The sequence below is a fragment of the Harpia harpyja genome, chromosome Z (genome assembly GCF_026419915.1).
Source record: "Harpia harpyja isolate bHarHar1 chromosome Z, bHarHar1 primary haplotype, whole genome shotgun sequence".
NCBI lineage: Eukaryota > Metazoa > Chordata > Aves > Accipitriformes > Accipitridae > Harpia > Harpia harpyja.
Window position 1 is genome coordinate 39,385,464 of NC_068969.1, and position 17,671 is coordinate 39,403,134.

The 17,671-nt window shown below is 46.8% G+C and overlaps 1 long non-coding RNA gene across 2 annotated transcripts; it reads left to right on the top strand.

The window, feature by feature from the left end:
• Positions 1-74: 74 nt before the first annotated feature.
• LOC128137615 (uncharacterized) lies at positions 75-11,890 on the top strand. Of its 2 annotated transcripts, none has more exons than XR_008233758.1 (4): positions 75-182; positions 9,242-9,625; positions 9,747-9,861; positions 11,345-11,890. It is a non-coding gene; the product is annotated as an uncharacterized LOC128137615 (long non-coding RNA). The 2 variants fall into 2 exon arrangements; XR_008233759.1 differs by having other exon boundaries at positions 11,350-11,890.
• The last annotated feature ends 5,781 nt before the right edge of the window (positions 11,891-17,671 follow it).

Genomic DNA, 17,671 nt, shown 5'->3' on the forward strand with positions numbered 1-17,671 from the left:
CAAGCCCAGCAAAAGGGCCGGGGGGACGGGGGAGGGGGCACTGAAGAGGGACCCCGGCGGTTTCTAGCAGCCGGCGGACGGGGGGCAAGCGGCCGCCAGGGACACCTGCCCTTCCTCCCTCCTCCTCCCTCCCTCCTTCCTCCTCCTCGCCCAGCCCCGCCGGAGCCCCGCAGCAGCCGTGAGTACGTGCACCGCCCACGGGTGCCGCGGCGCGGGGGGCTGCGGGCTCGGGGGTGGGGTGGGGTGGGGAAGGCTCGGGAGGTTCCCCCCACCCGATGGCCAGCCACCGCGGCTTCGCTGGCGGCTGCCGCCACCCCGGGCAGCCTTCCCCCCCCCGGGCGGAGGGGACCCGGTCTGGGAAGCCGGCGCCGGACCCCACCGACGGGCGACCTTCCCGGGGTGCACCGGCCCCCGCTTCGGAAAGCCGGGACAGTGCTCCCTTTGCACGGCACACCGCCCCCCCCGCCCCCGTTCCCAAAGCCCCTGCGTTCGCGGGGCTGGGATTTGCGGAGTAAATCCTCCTCCGGACAGAGAGCAGTCCTGCCCCAGACTCTCCTCTCCCGGGTTAGGTGCAAGTGGGGAACAAGGCTTTAGGAGGTGCTGTGCTGCTGCTGCTGAATTTCATCCCGGAGGAGGCCCGTAGAGATAAAGCTTCTCACGGCGTTGTCATCTCCCCAAGACCCCAAGAACAAATCTGGCTGTTGGGATGCACCCCGCAGGGTTTCCCTTGGTGTCTGAGGCCGGCCGTAAATCGGCTGTGATGGTGATGATCAGCCTCTGTGTTTTGATGCACGTGGGTGATGGTAACACAAACTAAGCCCCACCATCTGAATGAATATAGGATCTGAAATGTGTGGGAATGTGGAAAGGCAGGAGGAGCCTTATGAGCAGCAGCATTTTCGGGCAGGTTGCTTCAGCATTTAATGTGCCAGTAACATAAAGGAGTAAATGCTTTCACCTGGGGCAGACATACTGAGACATAAAAAAGGAGTGATATTAGAAAGCATCCAAGAGAATTAAGAGAATAAAAAAGGACATCCTGAACTAAATTGTAAAACCATGTTTTCTGTAAGTTTTCCCATTAACATGATTCCTTTTCCTCAGACTAGAAATTTGGAAAGCTCAGAGAAGCCATTTTAGAAAACACCCAAACACCCCTTGTATTTCAGCCATGAAAATTCCTGGTTTTTATACATCCTTCCTACAGTACGACATGAACAAAACACCTCTGTGTTGTAGAGTTCCAAGCTGGCTTGCAGAGAGCAAGCCCAAGAACACCAGAGAATATCCTGTCATTAACAGCAACAACTCCTGCTTTACAGGGCACTTTCTTCATAAACAGGGTGTCAAGTGATAGCCTTTGCTGTCTTAATTTGATGGAAGAGTAAGTGTGGGAACAGACTTACACATACTGCGAGAAGTGTTTAAGTTGGTGGCAGTGGCCTGGTTTTGAGATTAAAGGTTTGTAATGGACCATGATCATCATTTGAACTCGTCCTACAGAAAGTTGTCCAGCAAAATCCACACCGAGCCTCTCATCTGTTGCTGAGCAGGCTGAAGCAGGAATAATTTGGACTCTGTTAGCAATACCCTCCGTCTTGACTGAAAGACTTCAAAATCAGACTTTCCAGTTATATTTCAGCACAAGTTAATGTCTGTATTTGTCACTGTGCAGGATTTAGCAGGGTGAGAAATGACTGTAGTGTCTCGGCTTGTATTTTCTGGAGTGAGAATTTGCTGCTTTTTTCCATCTGCTGTTATTCAGATATACAGCTTTTATGTCCTCACATTAGAATGAATAATGCCTTTTTCACCCATCTGCTAAGTTCTGGATGAAAGGAAGTGATCAACCTTCAGCCAGTCTGTCCCACATAGCTAAAATATTGTAAAGGTTATGTTATGAGTTGGGTTATGTTGATAACTAATGCCGTGAAACTCACTGTTCCTGCTCCCTGACCTTCCTTCACCTCCGCTCATACATTTGAATAGTCTTTAAGATTTCCTGTTGGGTTGGAAATTGGTCTTTTGCTGAAAAACAAACAATGTTGCTTGGGAATAGCAATTAGCTGTAGCCGTATTAATCAACAGTCCTTCAGAGAATGGAAAACTGCATCAGTAGATGACACAGAAATGTAAATATCATTAGTGGCATCAGTGAAGGGGAAAAAATACTGTAAGAACTGCAGTACATGTCAGAAGAACTAACAGAAATAAAAATGGCCCTTCAAATTTAAACGACAGGGTTACTGAGCTGGAAGAGAAAACATCTACTTTGGAACAGAAAGCTGTTAGTGGGCAGAAAAATACTTACAGAAAATGTCAGGACAAAGGTGGAACTAAATGCCTCCAATTTGTCCCTTTTTGAGTGGTTTCCAAGACTAACAGTATGAAGATTGTATGCTTCCTGGGGGGGATAGAAAAGGGAAACCAACCACCACGTTCCAGGAAAGCATGCTACAATTGTTACAACTGTGTTTCCAAGCTAGAAATCAAGAGATCAGCAAGTATCCACTTGCACAACTGAGCAGCAATGCAAATGGTTGAATTTTCCATCCTGTTCATTACTAGAGAAAAAAATTGCTTCTTTGAGGTGAAGCATGTTTCTGTTGTGGTGCCTTACACAAAAGGTTTGCATTAGCTAGCTTTGGAAAATCCAAAGTTTTAATTGAACAGATGGTGATGATGATTAACAATCTTTTATTGCTATTACCCATAACTTAAACTGTTCACTCAAAGCAAAATTGGAGCTGAATTTAGGGGAAAAAATGTGTTCCTATTCTATGCTGTGATTTTGTCAGCTCTTTTAGGATTGGTCTAATTGGATTAATCTCTGGAAGACACTTTTGGGAAGATCTAGGATTCATTAAGAGAAGGCTGAGAATGGACATCCCTTACCAGGGCAGGCAGAATGCTGCTATTGGACACTGGTATGTGTCATGCGTAAATAGGGATATTAAATGGTAAACCAGTATGTTCTGGACTGGGACACTAATTTCAGCTTGCTCAGCATGCATTTCCCCTATATACAAAGTTAGATACAAACCCCATTTCCTGTCCCACATAACAGTTTAATGTAATGGATAATCAGGTAGTGTATGCCATCCTCTCACTGTTTGAAGTTCATAACTGAAAGCAGTGACTACTGTTGCTAAAATATGTAAGCATTATTCAGGTTGAAAGCTTCTACAGAGGTGTCACCTCCCCAAGCTCCTTATGGCTGTGGTGTGGAAGCTGGAGAACTGCAAATTAGAGCTGGCTTCAAATTGAAAATAAAGATTTTTAAAAAAGAGCTAATTCAAAGTACTGTTGACTATTGTAGTGTTAGTTGTGTTAAATATCAAGGGTGCTCAACCTCCTTTTTTATCATCTTTATCCATCAAATGTAAAATACATAAATATGAATGGCTCCTGTTGAGCATTAACTAGAAAGGTGGGAACTTTAACATATCAAAGATCTGAAAGTCTTCAGCAGCTGTGGTCTCATGCAGTGGTCTGAGCCCAGTGCATGTATATAGGAATAACTCATCCTTCCAAAAGGATCGGATCCCTCAGATAGGGATGACCCCATCCTCTTTTTTATCTCCACTGCTTTTAGCACTTGCCACCTCACAATGCAAATGTCGTCTAGCCTTTATTTGCTGACCAGTTATATTGAGGCTGAAATATTAAGAATCAGCCAGTTGGTTTGTTACCGCTTCAACTTGAAATAATGTTTTAAATCAATGGCAGGCTATTTCATAGAATCATAGATTCATAGAATGGTTTGGGTTGGAAGGGACCTTTAAAGGCCATCTAGTCCAAGCCCCCTGCAATGAGCAGGGACATCTTCAACTAGATCAGGTTGCTCAGAGCCCCATCCAACCTGACCTTGAATGTTTCCAGGGATGGGGTATCTACCACCTCCCCGGGCAACCTGTTGCAGTGTTTCATCACTCTCATCGTAAAAATTTCTTCCTTATATCCAATCTAAATCTACCATATTTTAGTTTAAAACCATTACCCCTTGTGCTATTGCAACAGGCCCTGCTAAAAAGTCTGTCCCCATCTTTCTTATAAGTCCCCTTTTAAGTACTGAAAGGCCTCAATAAGGTCTCCCCGGAGCCTTCTCTTCTCCAGGCTGAACAACCCCAACTCTCTCAGCCTTTCCTCACAGGAGAGGTGTTCCATCCCTCTGACCATTTTTGTGGCCCTCCTCTGGATCTGATCCAACAGGTCCATGTCTTTCCTGTGCTGAGGACCCCAGAGCTGGATGCAGGCCTTCAGGTGGGGTGTCACCAGAGCAGGGTAGATGGGCAGAATCACCTCCCTTGACCTGCTGGCCAGAAAGCTGGTTGGCTTTCTGGGCTGCGAGCACACATGGCAGCTCATGTCCAGCTTTTCATCCACCAGTACCTCCAAGTCCTTCTCTGCAGGGCTGCTTTCAATTCCTTCATCCACCAGCCTGTATTGATACCAGGGGTTGCCCTGACCCAGGGGGAGGACCTTGTTGAGCCTCATGAGTTTCACATGGGCCCACTTCTCCAGCTTGTCCAGGTCCCTCTGGATGGCATCCTGTCCCTCAGGCGTGTCAACTGCACCGCTCAGCTTGGTGTTGTCTGCAAATTTGCTGAGGCTGCGCTTGATCCCACTGTCTATGTCATTGATGAAGATATTAAACAGTACAGGTCCCAATATGGACCCCTGAGGGACACCACTTGTCACTGACCTCCATGCAGACATAGAGCCGTTGACCACTACCCTCTGGATGTGACCATCCAACCAATTCCTCATCCACTGAACAGCCCACCCATCAAATCCATATCTCTCCAATTTAGAGAGAAGGATGTTGTGGGGGACCATGTCAAAGGCCTTACAGAATTCCAGATAGACGGCATGCTTAACTCTTCCCTTGTCCACCGATATAGTCACACCATCATAGAAGGCCACTAGGTTGGTCAAGCAGAACTTGCCCTTGGTGAAGCCATGCTGGCTGTCTTGAATCACGTCCCTGTCCTCCATGTGCCCTAGCAGAGCTTTTAGGAGGATCTGTTCCATGGTCTTCCCAGGCACAGAGATGAGGCTGACAGGTCAGTAGTTCCCAGGGTCCTCCTTTCTACTCTTCTTAAAAATGGGTGCAATGTTTCCCTTTTTCCAGTCTCCAGGGACTTCACCTGACTGCCATGACTTTTCAGATATTATGGAGAGTGGTTGGCAACTACATCGGTCAGTTCCCTCAGGACTCTGGGATGTGTCTCATCAGGTCCCATAGACTTATGTATGTTCAGGTTCCTCAGGTGGTCACAAACCTGATTGTCTCTTAGAGTGAGAGGGACTTTGCTCCCCCATTCTCCATCTTGCAGTTCATCCATTTGAGAGGTGTGGGAAGAGAGGTTGCCAGTGAAGACTGAGACAAAAAAAGCTGTTGAGTACCTCAGTCTTCTTGTCTGTTGTTACCAGTTTGCCAGTCGTGTTCATCAGGGGGAGTACACTTTCTTTGAGCTTTCTTAATTACCATGGAGAAACCAAAACAGCTATCTAGATAAACAACTTCAGATCTGCTACATAATTTCTGTTTTTACGTAGGTTTGACTGTACAAATCAGAAAAGAATGGACCAAGATGGATGTGGTGAAAAGGGTACCGGTTGAATGACATTTTTTTTTCCTGGCACTTTTTTCTTAAACTCTTCTCTGAACCTTTTGTTTTGCAGATCTGATTGTCCTCTTCAGTCAGTAGCTTTGTGTCAAAGCAAAGCCTTTCTCTGACCAGGCAGTATGGTAAAAACCATGGAAAAGTGTGTGTAGCATATTTTTTAGCATCCTAAAGGGAGATAGATCTGGGAGGTGGAGTTTTGAATTAATATGTTGCAACAGACAGCTGGCCTATCTATAACGTCTCAGCTATACCATACAAAGACTCCACAAGACCTTAGTAACATCACAGTTAAAATTAGACTCTCCTTTCTACCTTCCAGGCTCTATGGCAATGCTAAAACTTGACACAACTTGACTACTTCTGAGTGTGGGATCATGTAAGTCCTACCTATAATTTGGATATGAAACACAGGACCTGTTTTGCTGACAAGTTCTGTGTGGATTGGAATGCTCGAGTTTCAAGCTTTTACAGCAGCGCTCTTGTGCACACATTTGAGCCACCACATTAGCTTGAGTAGACTATGGCATTCTGCTGAGGTCACTGGCACTTCAAACCTGCTCAAGAGCTGCTTCACAAAGTCCTTCCAGTTTGCTATCTATAGCAAGTACTCCTTGCTGAAGGTGGGTACTGAATGCCACATCCATTTCCAAGCCTTTTTTAACACTGTGTTTTCTTGGCCATATCCACAAAAGGCCAATTACTTTGTGCTGTGCAAATGTGTGCTGTGATCCTCATATGCTTCAATAAACAGATTCATTTTTTTTTTCCCATTTCAAAAAACTTGTCTTTCACCCAGCTCCACATACCAAAATTCCCTCATTTGTAGTTCTCAGGGGGTCTGTCTAGCCAGACCCTATGTCTCTTCCATATGGCTCCTAACTGCTCTCAAAGCCCCAGGCAGTTCTCTGTCTCTTCAAGTCCTCAAGCATAAGAAGTTCACCTGAGGGAGGATTTTTGGTCTCTGGCTGCTCACTAATGCCCCTGGGTCTGGATCTTTGCAGGCATCATTTGTGCTTGACTGCTGCTTGCTGGCCGATTGGCCATAGGTCAGATGTGGAAGGACTCTGTTGATGAGAGAGTCCGATCAAGAAACAAGTGGCAAAAGGGAAGTAGCAGATGCCTGAAGGGCTTGTGCTTTGCCACCGAGCCATCATACCAGGAGTGGGATTCAGAAACCCTGGTAATGAGTCATGCATCAGTCTTGAGGTGACCTTGGGGACTTCAGCAGGGTTGCTGTGGAAGAGGTACAGGCTGTTGTATGAGTCACAGCATCAGACAGTAAATACGCACCATAGGAGCAAAACCCTGCCCATATAATTCAATGGCAACTTTGTCTATCTGCATCATTCTGCCTGGTGCGTTTTTTCCCTTTGGGATACTTCTGATTAAATATACTTTATTTCTTCTATCTAGAAGTACTCAGACAAATGATGCAATAATCTCAGGGGAGTCACCCACAAGTACTGTGTGTTATGCATAATGATGAATAATAGGTATCTTGCTTTGTCCCAAAGAACACAGCAAACTGAAGCCTACACTTCTTAAAAGGCATCTGATTGGAGTCTCTTGTTTGTGGAGAGAGAAGGAAAAATAACCCATGTCAGGTTGTCTTGACCTAACTCTGCAGAAGAAGCTAATGATTTCCAATGTGCTGAAACACCTTTAAAAGAGTTTTAAGCATAATCGTGTAGAAATGACCACATATTAGGGCAACTGAAATGACTAATTCTCTCTGGGAAGCTTGCTGACACCCTTCCTATCTGTTTAGGAAAAGTTAGTAAAAAACTAAAGGAACTGATCAAAAGAATACCAGCAATTCATGTTACTTGCAGGCTCTAGAAGACTGGAACCTCCCAAGCCAACTAAACTTGAAGCAAATGAAAATGGGGATGGATATTGTCAAATCCCTAGTCTATATGTCATTTAAACAATGCAAATATCTTTTTCAAAAATCATCCCATGCTGTGGATGTGAAAGAAACAGTGAAATCTTTGTCATAACTGTCCTGATTGCCTGCCCTCTGATTATTTTGTGCCACATCTACATCTTTGCCAAGATGTAGCAGCTAATCCTGGAAACCATTTCCAGGCATATGAATGACAAGAAAATAATCAGGAGCAGTCACCACGGATTCATGAAGGGGAAGTCATGCTTGATCAACCTGATAACCTTCTACAATGAAATGACTGGCCTGGCAGATGCAGGGAGAGCCGTGGATATTGTCTACCTGGACTTCAGTAAGGCCTCTGACACTGTCTCCCGTAAGATCCTCATAGACAAGCTGTTGACGTGTGGGTTGGATGAGCAGACAGTGAGGTGGATTGAAAGCCGGCTGAATGGGCAGACCTAAAAGGTGGTGATCAGTGGCACAACATCTAGTTGGGCACCAGTGACTAGCAGTGTACCGCAGGGGTCAATACTGGGTCCTTCAACATCTTCATTAATGATCTGGATAATGAAGCAGAGCACACCCTCGGGAATTTTGCAGATGACACAAAACCAGGAGGAGTGGCTGATAACAGAGGGCTGTGCTGCCATCCAGAGGGACCTAGACAGGCTGGAGAAATGGGCTGACAGGAGCATGATGAAATTCAGCAAGGGGAAGTGCAAAGTCCTGCAGCTGGGGAAGAATAACTCCAGACATCAAAATATATGCTAGGGGCTGCCCAGCTGGAAAGTAGCTTGGCAGAATAGGACCTCAGGGTCATGGTGGACACCAAGCTGGACATGAGCCAGCAGTGTGCCCTCGTGGCAAAGAAGGTGAATGGTATCTTGGGCTGTATTAGGAGGAATGTTGCCAGCAAGTTGAAGGAGGTGATCCTTCCCCTCTACTCAGAGCTGGTGAGGCCATACCTAGAGTACTGTGTCCAGTTCTGGGCTCCTCAGTACACTAGAGACATGGACATACTGGAGGGAGTCCACTGAAGGGACATTAAGATGATTCAGGAACTGGAGCACCTCTCCTGTGAGGAAAAGCTGAGAGAGCTGGGACTGTTCAGCCTGAAGAGAAGGCTCAGGAGGATCTCATCAATGTATATAAATACCTACAGTGAGAGTGCGAAGAGGACAGAGCAAAGCTCTTTCCAGTGGTGCCCAGTGACAGGACCAGAGGCAGTAGGCACAACGTGAAACACAAGAAGTTCCCTCTGAACTTCAGGAAACATTTTTTCACTGTGAGAGTGACCAAGCACTGGCACAGGGAGGTGGTGGAGTCTCCATCCTTGGAGATACTCAAAAGCTGCCTGGACGTGGTCCCGGGCAAACTGCTGTAGGTGACTCTGCTTGAGCAGGGGGGTTGGACCAGATGAATGCCACAGGTCCCTTCCAACATGCACCACTCTGTGATTCTGTAATGGCAGAGAAAAGGACGGATGAGTGTGAGTGTGTGCGCGTGCATGGGCTGAGTTGCCCCTCAGCACTGTGTGCAGGGGCACTGGCTGGAGGAGAGGGGCTAGGCATGTTTTACTGGAGAAAGGGATGCAAGCAGCTCTCTTTGAAGGGTGTGAAACCCGCTCGGTGTACCAGGAGTTCTCTGGGGGGAGGAGTGCAGTGTGGCACAAGGATGGGACAGCGGTGTCTCTGAATAACATGAAATATGTTTTTTTCAGGAGGCAGCCTGTCTGATCCCCATCAAATGTTGACAGCTTCCCTCTCCCATCTGCTCCACCGAGACTGTCTGCTGTCACGTGCCTGGAGGCACCAGAGCTGCTTGCTGCAGTCCCATGGTGGATCCCCAGCTCTCAGGCACCTCCCTGGCAGCTCTCCTTCCCGCTGGCTTTGGGCAATATCTGCTACTTCACCCGCTGCATCTCCGCCAGCCAAGTGTCCCAGAGAGGTTTCCTCCAGCAATGCCTTCCAGCAGCTGCAGGGCCACAGAGGCTCCTTAGGGGACATGTCTCACCTCGTCCCAGCTACCTGCTGGTGGTGACCACTGTGAAGAGCTTTCAGGCCTTCTCTGAAGTCCCAGGGGAGAGTGATGTGCTAGAAGACAGGTATCCATCAGCTCCGCTGGTCCCGGTGAACGATACCCAGTGCTGGCAGTCAGGGCAGCTGGGGATCAAACCAACAGCATATACACGCTGTGCAATTCCCCTTCTTGTGTTTGGCCTGCAGGTGCACCAGAGACCGAGGTCAGGGAGTGACAAAACTCTGTCCAGGCTTCCCTCCCACACTGTGAGCTGCTGGAGACTGCCTACAGAAGAAATGCTATTTGAGTTTGTACCCACAGGTACCAGCCATGAGGAGTTTTAGGGGAAGGAGGGGAGGAAATGGTTGTTAGGAAGATGCTGTTTTCCTCTGTGGATAACACACCAAAGGGTTGGGAAGGGGTAGTAGCCATAAGGTCTCTGTGATGGAGTGGGGAAAAATCAGGAGATGTTCTGTTGTCCTAAGTAAAATGCCTGCCATCACCATGGCTCTTGCAGACCATTGGCTGTCTAAAAATCAAGAGCTGACTTGCACATACACGACTCATAAGAGCTCTCATTGCCTCAATAGTGGCTAATTGTGTTCCTGATTGACCTTAGTGTCCTACCGACTAATTGGGCAGTTATGGAGGCAGCTTCACAGATTTTAGTATTTCCTTTCTATTGACTCACTGCCTTTTTCTGAAGTTGTACCCACAGTATCCATTAGCTAACAACTAAGCCATCACAGGTGGTGAGATGATGACGACCGTGAGCCAGTCACGGTACTGCCCTGTGTCAGGGAGCAGTATTTAAAGGTAGGGTTATGTGTTCATTGTGCTGGGAGCGCAGCTGTGTGAGTGCTTTAGGCATAAAATACATTACAGTGTTTACTAGATGAGGAGATGTATAACCACAAAGGGTGAAGGACGGTGGTGGGGGAGGACTTTGCCAGTGTTATACACCTTTCAGTGTAATAGGCTGTTCTTGTACTTCAAAGGCATTCGGTGCAGGGGTGGGTGTATTAAAGTTTTTATTGCTGTACACTTGGACTGATTGGAACACTTAGAGCTGGTAAAAACCTTGGATGTTAATATCAGGGGATAGAAAATGGCTCCTGATTGCAAGCGTGGGTGTAAATACACTGCTAATTCACTCCCTTTCAGTAGAACAGACCTGTGCCTCCGAAGAAACAGGGAAGGATGCTGTAAAAACAGCTACATATGTTGCGGAGGAGGAGCAGAGCACAGGAAGGTCTCCAGCCAGTCCCCGGGAGTGAGGCGTTGGTGCAAACCAAGCCTCCGAGCACAGGCTCAAAATGGCCAGACCTGGACCCTTTGCCCACCCTCGCCTCCCCTGCCCTCTGCTTGATGCGGAGGCAGCCCGCACTGCCCGGGGCAGCTCCCTTCGGACAAGGATGTTGCTTACTGTCCCCCACAGATGGGCTTAATGTTGCCACTGGGTTTGGAGGGCACCAGTGAATATTTACCCAGTGCATTTACTATTGCTGGCCATTCCCAGTCCATCACAAGCCACCCGCTGGTGAGGCCCCATCCCCAGATCCAGCATCAGGTGTGAAGTGCCCTATGCCCTCTGTCAAGGGATCTCCAGCCTGCAAAGAAAGTGCTTGGGCGATGTGGCAGGCTCCTTTCTCACTCTGAAGGCTGCTCTGAGGTATTGTGCAGTGCATGTGTGCAAAATTTTTTAATTCACTCCTGCCAAAGAATATATCTTTCAGTGGTGTGGTGGTAGGGAAGACATGGTAACTGAAGCTTTGTAACAGGCTTTTTTCTCCTTCCTGCAAAGCGCAGGCCTTTTCTGCAGACTCTGGCTGTGTTTTGAGTTCCCAGTATACTGCACATGTGGGCACTCTCTCTTCAGCTGGGCTTTCACATCCCCAGTCCCAGAAGCCCTGTTACAGTGGGACAGCTATTGGAGGTCCAGCCCCAAGACATGCAGGTGAAGACGCTGCTAAAGGAGGAGCTGGTGTGGTCCCCGCTTCCCCGACTGCCACACTGCAAGCAGACAGGTACAGCTCGTGCAGTGTCACTCTGTCTCAGGTAAGGACTCTTAGGTAAGCACATCCTTGGGTTTCCTGTTGATCCCAAATGCTCACTTCCCAAGATTAGTTTTCATTTTCAGTTCAGGAAGCAACCTGCAGTTGAAGCCACGGGATGTGGGCAGCAGAGACTCTTTGTCTAGACAGACAGCTCATCCCAAGGGTAGATGCTTGTTTTGGACACCCCCTCAACCCACCTCCCTACAGAGAGTGAGCACAGGTCAGTCTGGGACCCTTGTCTGCTGTGATCATGATCTCTGAAAAGGAGCAACCAGCCATCGGTGTACGCTGAGAAGTACCTCGTGCTTTGACAGGAAGCTGTAATGTGGCAAGATGAGTAATTAATTAGCCTTGTGCTGCCACAAGCATTTCCAGTCCCAGCTGACAACAGACTAATTAAGAACTTCCCTGTGGTGTCTATTTTAGATAACCATTTACTTTGGCACAAATTAACAAAAGGCTTTTCTAATGGTTTATTTCACAGGCAACTCATTAGATAAATTTATGGGACAAATAGCAGGAACTTGAATAGATGTTTTGAGTTCCCAGCCACTAAAAAGCCCAGACAATTTTGCTGAAGAGTGCTCTAATTTTATCAAGGCAAAACACTTGCTTCCTTCTGATTTTTTGTGTCACATCATTTGTTCTCAGACATTACCTTAGCCCAAGTCCAGAGGCTTTGAAAACTGAAGGTGACTTTGCAAGTGCTGGTTCTTAGGAATAGATTGATGTCCCAACACCCTCCTACATCATTTGTCCAGCAGAGTCATTTGAGGTGCTTGCAGACCAAGCACCATGAGTGCTAAGTGCACCCCGTTATCAGTGTCATCTATTTCAGCATCTTGGTGGAGGTTGAGGAACCAAACCTCATGCTACCCCTATGATCCCTGCATCTGCAACCATGGGAAACACTGATGCATGTGCAACTCCAGGGGTTTCACAGGATCCCTCACAAACACTAAGAGAATCAGAAAAGGGCCTTATGTCCCTCAAATGGCAGGCAGGAGTGTCCTTCCTTTCCATGTTGGCTTTCAAATGTTAAGCTTGACCCTGCCTCACAACTGCACAAACACAGTTTGTCTTTAGGATGCTGCAGGACTCTCAGATGTAGTCTGGACCAGAGTAGGGATGTGGGTTGACAGTGAACCCAGAATCAACCCGGTTATCTCTGCTCCAGGATCTGTCCTAACAGGAAAACATATGCAGGAGGATTTTATCTTCCCTCACTGCCTCTGCACTGCCTCATGTTTACAAAGTATAGCTGCGAGTATGAAATATTTAAGTTCGACCCCAGATCAAGAGTGAGTGGATGACAGTAAAGATGACAGATTGGACCTTATGTAGAAAGGGGTCGCACAGCTTGGGAAGGGAATTGGGGCTTCGGACAGGAGAAGAGAGGGACAAACATGAGCTGGAAGGCCTTGGTGGGGGTTAGGGCAGCACTGTGGCAGCAATGAAATTCTCTGTGTGGTTTTCAGCAGGGTACAGTTCTCCAGGCAACTGAGATTGCAGGTACTTCCGTCAGCACTAGAATTAATTGAGAAGGTCTCTTTGAAATGAATGTTTGAGCATCTAATATCTTTTCTTTTTCCTCTGTGGGGATACTAGCCAGTTCCCTGTTTTCAAACACCGGTAGAAACTTATGTTAAAGCTTCAGAGATGCATTTTTCTTCCACATTTGGTTGAAATTGTGTTGTGGATTTGCATACAGAACAATTTCATTGGAAAAATCGCTAAAGCTAGGGATGCCTCCCTACAAGTCATCTGCTCAGAGCCACCTGCTCAGAGGCATACAGAATCATCTTTGTTGATGAAGGGGAGCATTTTCAAGCCTTTCTTCCTAAAACACTGTCCCAGAATAGAATCCCTAGATTCTTGTCTAGTTTAACTCATAGAAAGTGAAAACTCAAACCATTAGTGGTATTATCAATTTACATTTCTCAGCACCTAGTTGTGTGTAATTTTTGCCTTACTGCCCCTCACCCCCAGCAGTTCTACGTGAGCAGAAATGGGAACATTTCCCCTGTTTCATGGCAACAGAGCTAGGCTGTGGAGGCTCCACAAAGCCACATGCATTAAGATTTTTATCCCCTGTTGCAGGCTGGCAGTGTGTAAGCTTTTCCTTCCCAGTCCTCTGTGACCCTTTTGGGTTGCAAGCAGCTACAGTGAATATCAAACCTGACTTCGTTTGCTGTAGCTATCTGCCTTCCCCCTCCTAATCCTTAAGGCTATTGATGATTTCCTCCGCGGCTGGACGCTGGGATGCTGGTGACCCACTTCCCGAGTCTGAAGGCATCACGGAGCATAGGGTAGCTGCAGCGCCCAGCAGCTCTGCTGAAGTTGAGTGCTGACAGCTGGGAGGCAGCAAGGGTTGAACACAATTGCTTCTGAAATGCGCACTGCGCACTTCTCCTCAGCAGATGCTTCTGCCATAGCTGTGTGACAAAATGTGCTCCTGACTCACGAGGCCATACTCCTCGCAGGTGTAAACTGGCTCAGCGCTACCAGCTTCAGGTACTTCCTGCTGAGTAGCTGTCCCTGCGCTCTCTGCCAAAAGCCTCTGAGGACCCTATTAAGCAGGGGCTTCTAGAACTTTTTTCTGAGGAGTAGCTTTATATAAGTGGCCTGTGCCACATTGATGTAATTTGCACCATTATCCTTTTCTGGCCGATACTCTGAGCATTTCTTTGTGGCCTCCTGAGGTCACTGGCACTGGTGTGCTAACTCCTACCTGGCGCGCTCCTCCCTTAGCTGAACTCAGCCTGCCAGAGTTGTAAATTTGTCTACCAGGGGCACTCATGTCAACTGGTGAGTGCAGCTGGCAGAGCTGCAGTTGTCACTCCTTTCAAAACCATCAGCTGGTTGGTTTTCTTTTTTCAACTTTAAATAGCTGTTTCCAAAAATATTGGGTGGCTTCTAAGGATGGTGTGTGCATAAGACCCACCCCCCCCCCAGGTTGTAAACTCACAAGTCCTTTGTGCTTTGGTGTGTTAACAGATGGGGTACTTCGTCATGTCACAGTGTGTGCAAGTCTGTCTGGCCTGTGAAGCTGACCTGATGTCTACCGCTGATTTTCCAGAACAGAAAACCTTCATGGGACCATGAGTCTAGGCAAGGTCCTGTGGGTGAGCTAGGTCTAAACTCCAAGTGACCACAACCCACTGTGCTACATATTTCTCTGCACAGACTTGCTCAGCCCCAGCAGAAACACTGAGCAGTGCACCCAATTATGCAGCTTTGTCATTTTGAGACTCTGCCCAAATATGCATCTTTGCTAGGTACTATCTTGTCTCCAGGTCCCAGACAATTGAATTCAGTTTGTTCTGTACTCCTGGCTCCCTTCAGGAGCAAGCCTATCTCGGGGAGAGTGTGGTCTCCTGCTAAACATGCTGGAAACAGGCCTTGAGGCGTGTAGTTCTTGGGCTTGAACTGGAGAGTATAATCCTATTTCTCTAGTAAGGGTACTGCTTTCTATTGTAAATCCCTGTCATAACTCCCACTCTATTCTGCCCAACAGAAACCACCAGCTGCCGTGTTATCCCATGGCTTGTTGCAGTATCGCTGCCTTCAGCAAAGCAAGTTTCTAATGGTATTTTAGCATTCATTCAGACCCTGTGTCTCTGTCAGGGTCTCTTCCACAGTTCCTACCCAGGTGTTAGATGCAACACATGTCATCAGGCAGTGGGACAAAGACTGGATAAAAAAATTCTTCAGCAACTTCTATTTGACAGACTCATCCACTGTGATCAAAGGCCCTGTCCTGATCCCATTGAATTTAATGGACATTTTGCTAATAACCTTGGGAGACCAGGATCTGACTCTCCCTGGTTTGTGGACAAGACCATTACAGCTCTGGGAGAAATTAAATCCCTTCCCCTACTCTTCAGGTGGTGGGGAAAGGCATGTATCATGCTTCCTCTTTGGATGATGCCTGTTCTCACAACTGGCAATTATCTGAGACAGTAGCGGGTGTAGCATGTGTCACAGGAGTGTGCTGTGGCAACTTCTCTCATCATCATATATCTATCCCTGAGTCTGGAAGATAGCTCGTACTGGACAGAGCTCAGCTAACGTTATGTCCATGATTGTAACTGTGCATTTCTAGTGTGTGCAACCACTGGTGCTGCAGAACCCAGCTTTGAACTTCCGCTTCTTTTTATTCTTTCCTAGAATACTTGGTAGAGAAAGGGGCGTTGAGACGATTTCTCTGTCTTGCCACCGAGATTTATATTTCTGGAATACGTCTCAAATGTACTTAGGGAAAAGGAATAAAATTCAGCAGTATGACTGCACTAGCAGAGCAAATGTTTTGCTGGTGGTAGCTCTTTTCCCCTTCGTGTTAGCCCTGAATTTGTTCTGATATTCCTGAAATGCCTTGAAACACTTCATTCTTTAGAGTGAGCCGAAATGGTCCCTTGTGTGAAAGTTAGCTTTGGGAAGAAAGCACTAAGCCCCTTACAAGAGCAAAGCTGTGCCTGTGTTTAGACTGATTCCATCACCCTCTGTGGCATTTGAGCTGATTCCTCTTTTTATGCCTATCACCTTCTCATTTCCTTTGGCTGGGATCCCTCTTTCTTTCTGCTGAAATGTTTGGAGGGCAGGCGATTCCCTGGCTGCCCGCAGATGAAACGAGATCAGCTTTCAGCATTGAGTTGTGTAACAGCTGCCCACTGTCACTACAGAGCCAATTTTGGGACAGTGTCATCAGCTTTGTCAATCCATATGTCCCAGGGATGTTTTTACTGGATCAAATCTTAAGTGCACATTAACTGGATCAAATTCTTAAATGTACATCTGAGATCTGAAGCGATGAATGGGGCACCAACTTTCATTAACCAAACAAAACTGTAATTCATTGATGTAAGCTGAAAGTTTCCATGAATTCCAGCTATCCATAGATACATGATCTCTGAAAGACTGTCCCATGCTCAGCCTAGCCTGTATATGAATGTGTGTGAAAGAACAAGAAAAATTTTAGTATTCTCTTTGCAAATTTTGCTTTGTTTTTTAATAAAGCCTGTAATTGTCAGGTTGTGCTTGTGAAAAATGTATCACAAAAAGATCAGTATGAATAATATCAGGGTTTCAGATCAACAGAGCAAGTGTAAAATGGCCTGGTGGAAGCTTGCAAAGATATATCGTAGCTTTCTAATAATAAAAATGTCTCACTCGTCTTAGATGTGGGACGCTGTGTGCTGGAAGATGGCCTCTTGTTACCTAACAGCAGAGCCTCCTCCAGTGAGGGCATGCCCTAAATTGCTCTTTGCAATTGAATTCATTTCCGAACAAGGCAACAAGACCCCAGGGCTGGTAGGTCAGCAACGCACAAGCTGCATCAGCTCCCAGGTGACTTCTGCTGGGAGGATCAGCATCAGCCTGTCTTGTCTGCACGTGGCAGGCAGCTGATGGGCTGCCAAACCCTTTATGGAGCTCAGACAGCTCGTGATTTACACAGGTTTGCATAGACAGCTAGATAACTGAAACACCATGCGCTTCAGATGAGTTGTCTGCAGAGACCCTGCTACTGGAAGAAAAGTCTCAGGACTGAAGTTGGGCATATTTCTCTTTGTCTAAACACACAAGCATGATCAATTCAGCTTACTTCACTTACCTGGTTTGTACTAGTTAAATTTTTGCATGATATTCTTCTTTCAGCCTAATAGTGGCTTAACTTCATCCATTACCTTAATATTTCTTTAACTGACTCAATTTAAGTAAGAAACCAACCACATCTGGGGCAAAATTTGCTGAGTGATTGAGATGTGGGCCTGCTTAGTAGCTCACGGTCTGACATTAGCTCTAGGTCACTTCTCAATAGGCTTCTGAACATCCACAACATGATAGCCTCCTGCAGGGTAGCCAAGGGAATGAAAAAATTAATGCTTATTGTCGTGGTTTCCCCCCAGCCAGCAACTAAGCACCACGCAGCTGCTCACTCACTCCCCCCACACCCAGTGGGATGGGGGAGAAAATCAGGAAAAGAAGTAAAACCCGTGGGTTGAGATAAGAACAGTTTAATAGAACAGAAAAGAAGAAACTAATAATGATAATGATAACACTAATAAAATGACAAC